Below are 4,744 nucleotides of genomic sequence, written 5' to 3' on the forward strand. Positions count from 1 at the left end.
ATGCCCTAGGTGTAATTTCTACAAAGCAGACATTGTACATATATTCGCTACATGTAACACCCTACAGGGCCTGATCAAAGATATTTCTGATTTTTTATCAGAAATTCTTCATACCAAAATTGAAATCTCTGTGGGAGAAATCTTCCTGGGCATTGATGATAATAATCGACCGAGTGAAATAAAAGGGTTAATATTTATCTCAATGTCAACTCTAAGATTATGTATAGCTTCGGCATGGTTAGATCCAACACCACCAGTATTTCAACAATGGCGTTATCGAATGCTAGCGACACATAGCCTGGAATTAGCTATATATAGAAGAAAGGGGAAAAATAAGAGGTTAAAAGGATTAGAGATATGGGATCCTCTAACCCAATGGATAAAATCTTAATGATACTGAATTAAGTATTTAATATATGTATGTATGTATATCTTTTTTTTTTCTTCTTCTATGTTTCCTATTGACATGTGTAAATACTATCATAATGAATTATTTTGTCTGAGAGGGGGTGGGGGGTGGGTTGGGGATGTCTCTGTTTTAAAACAATAAAGAACTTAAAAAAAAAAAAAAAAAATTATTAATATTTTACAGATCAGTAAAGAGAAGATAAATAAAGAAGCAAAATGATGTGAAATTGATATTTTTAAAATGTTCTGTAAATGTGAAGGAATTTGAAATTGGAGGGTAAAATATAAATTGGTATACTCACATTCATTCATGGGAGCAGTCGGTACAAATACATCAAACAGCATATAATATGGATGAATGGTGGCTTAAGTTGTATTTAGAAAGTTCCAAAATTCCCCTTAAAATTGTATTTATATATTTGTTTGTGAACTAAACAAAATATGTAATCATGTGTACTTGTTTGATGGATGCTTTTGTCTGTTTTGTTTTGCGGTTCATCATCAAAATTGCTTACAACGGTGTGCCCGATTCCAATCATGATTCAGTGGCAGTCCCCAGACTCTGATTAAGTGGGAGTCCACCGAAGTCAACGGGTTAAGAACCACTTTTATAGTTTCTGATCAACATACAAGCAAATTGATAGGGTGAGAGAATCAGGGACAAGTCACATGACTTCCAGTTCATTTAATTCTGTACCCATAATGAAAACTGTATTCTATCTTCTGTTTGGAGTTCTTTTAGTACAGATACCTTAGCTGCTTTCTTCCCAACCGTAAAATGGCACACTTGAGCAATTGGTTCAGATTGGCTAAATTTCACCATGGGAGACTGCAAACCATAGGAGCTCTGAGCTCATTCACTTCCATTTCATTCAGTGTCGTTTGTGTTTACTCTAAAAACGAACAAGTTTAAAAACATGGCTATAACATTATACTTCACACAGTTGCAACAGGTGAATGTTTGACAGTGACCTTAGTTGAGACAGTTGCAAGTAATTGATTAGTTTAACTCAATGGCCCCTGGTGTATCCAAAATACATTTCTTAAACTGAAAAAAGGCCATCAAGGGTCTGTCATCAATAATATATTGCACAATTCAGAAATTGTAGAAAAATGTCCACTACACAACTATTAACCCTCTGTTTACAGCAATTTGCATTCTCGCTTACATTTAAATCATTTGATTTCAAGAGAAACGTGGTTTACCTTCTTCCCAACTCATTTAAAGACTGAGGGCTTGTTTGGAGCTTGTTGAATGGCCACCTGGTCTACGGTGGCAGGTCCTTCGTTTCATTGGAGGATGTCCACCCACCATATTTATAGATTTCTCTGACAGGCAGGAAGGGATCGCTGTGAAGCTATCATTGCGGTGAATGCGCAGAAAGCACTAGCGCTTTACTTAGCAGGCCTCATGCTGAGTGTACCAGATCAAAGTTTTGTTTTTCAAAAACAAACTGCAAAAGCTCAAGTTAGTTACTGAAAAAATGGCCTCGGCATGCAGGGAGTTTTCTACCAGTGCAAGAGGGTTCTTTCTTTGGCTTCCCGTTCGGAACGGACAGGTTTGCCCTGGTTGTCTAGAACAGGAAAAATCTGCAGCAGGACCTTTCTCCTAAATAGGATGGACAGTTTGACGTAGATTGAGTGATGAACTAATGGGAGATGAGCTGCCCCTCAAAAGAGTTCTTACGTCAGGGCGAGCATAGGCTCTTCCATTAGAAACATGGTGCTCCTCGGGTGCTAAATAGAGGAGGGGAAGCAAGAGTTTAGTTAACAGGACATCAAAACTCTAAGGGCCATATGTAGGAAGCCAAATACCGGTCGGTAACGGCCGATTTTCGGTAATTATCCCGTTACCGACCGGTATTTTGGCATTTGCTATGTAGGGGGCATATTTCAGGATTCGGTAATTTACCGAATCGGTAAAATTACCGAATCGGTAATTTTACCGATTCGGTGGATACCGAATCCTGAAATGAGATGTAGGTAACACTCTAATGAGTGTTGTGAGGGAATTGAAATTCGGTATTTAACACCAAATATAGGTTGGTGTTAAATACCGAATACATTGCAAAAAGCAATATTTTGCTAAAAAAGAGTGCCATGTGGCAGACATACATGCCCTTAGGGCATGTATGTCCGCCACATGTGCACACATGCAGGAATCAGGGGTGCAACAGGGTGTCAATGTGACACCCTGCCACCCTTGAATGTGCTCCCCCCATTACCGAATCGGTATTTACCGATTCGGTAATTACCGAATTTCTCCGATTCGGTAATATTTACCGAATGATTACCTACATACAAGTTACCACTTCTTAAATACCGAATCGGTAAAGTTCGGTATTTAAGAAGTGGTAAATTGTATGCTACCTACATAAGGCCCTAAATGAGGCCCAAGGTTTTGTACATAGAGATGGGAAGATAGAATTGCCAAAGTTTAAAAAACATAATTCCAGCAAACTTGTCCTTTGGTGGCAGTCCTGACTTACACATTTCATCCTGGCTACCATTTCAGAGGAGACTATTCAGTTTGCTGAGCATTTGCATTTTGCTCGCTGACCGATGGAGCACATTGAAACAAATACCACTGGCATTGGTTCAGTGACTCAAGTGTTACTTTAAAAAACCATCAAACATGAAGCCATGTGGCGGCAGACCCTCGTGCCATTTACAGATGTGAACTGGTCAACCTTACAGATGCCAGCTGTTATCCAGGTATTAAACTGGTACTAGAGAGGCGAATCCTTTTCCGAGATAATATTTATGTGCTAAACTGTGAAAATAGCAAAGTAACAGGACTGCAGAATGTGCCGTATTTGCTGCTTATTACTGCATAATTTAGCCTCCTCTGCCCATAATTTAGCCTCCTCTGCCCATAATTTAGCCTCCTCTGCCCATAATTTAGCCTCCTCTGCCCATAATTTAGCCTCCTCTGCCCATAATTTGGGCTCCGTTGTTCCATAATTCCAGTGGCCCGAGTGATGCCACTGACATCAACAGTGCTGGATCAGGAGCGAACAAGTTTTATTACATCCTCCTGAGCTGGCTGGTGGAGCGCACAATTATATGAGAAATAAACCCTTTTCATCTTCCTCCTCACTGGAAAAATGATCTTTTGAAGATCAACGTGAAAAATGTAGTGGTCAGTAAACGCCTCCTTGAACAATTACATTTTAAACTAACTGGTTAGTTCACAACCCTATACTATGTGACTATAAAATGTTAATGTGAAGAAGTTTGATTTTTAGACTTGAAGAAAAACAGCCCGCCTAAGCACACCTTTAGTCTGCAGAGATTCGTGCCAACAAGAAATACTTTGTTTTCGCTAAGTGCATATACACTCCGGAGAGTTCAATGCAGTTAATTTTGTTTCTCCACTCCCAACACAAAAGAAACAACTCTTAGAACCCCATGTCACCCCTTTCCAATGCTCTCGAAATCAGTGTGTAAACAAGCAGGCTGCAGAAACATCTAAGACATTTTTGGGGAACATTTTCCGTAAAAGCCACCTGACAGCTTTCTAGTTTTCAAGAAAGATTACCAACTACTGACATGAGAGGCTTTATAAATAACCACTGTACAAGAAGCGAACGTTCTAGAAATAGTCTGATCCATGGTAACAATAAAATGACATATACAAGGGCCTACAGGCCTGTTTAAATACAGCATGCAGTGCACTTTCAAGCTGCTCACACTCTGACGCTCACCAACCTCAAAAAGGACACTTCTTCCATTGAATAGCACTAAGTGCTCGGAGCGCTCGCAAAGAAAAAAAAACAAGGCTACAGCTCTGTGTTTGCAGTCATATCCACTGAATGATGAATAGCGGCTCCCGTCCCGAGCACACCACTTCCGCTTCAAGGTCAAAGTGGTTCCCTTGTGCGTTTACGTGTGTACGTGTGCCTCATGATAGGTCGGGAGTCTGAAACGTTCAAATTTAAATATTTTACGGACAAAGCACTTTACCGGGGAGACAGAGGGAACTTAGTGAGTCAATTTTGCATGTAGACCCGGCCCTAAGAAATAAGTGCCGGTGCTAAGCACGGGAAAGCACCGGCACAAATTAAGCACTGGTCCCTGCCAATCAGGTTCCCAGGGGCTGTGTTCTTTCTCAAAACTGTATCTTTGAACCCCAATTGGCACCTCTGTGGCCTCATGTCAGCCCCTTGTAAAAGGTACCATAGGTATCAAAGGCACTGTGACCAGGGAAGGCCTCTAAGGGCTGCCACACTTATTGTGCCACCCCCAGAGGTCCTGTACCTTTACACACACACACTGCCATTGCAGCCTGCATGTTTGGTGCACAGAAAAGTGAAGAGTCGACATGGAACACATT

This window comes from Triturus cristatus, chromosome 10 (genome assembly GCF_964204655.1).
Source record: "Triturus cristatus chromosome 10, aTriCri1.1, whole genome shotgun sequence".
In the NCBI taxonomy this organism is placed as follows: domain Eukaryota; kingdom Metazoa; phylum Chordata; class Amphibia; order Caudata; family Salamandridae; genus Triturus; species Triturus cristatus.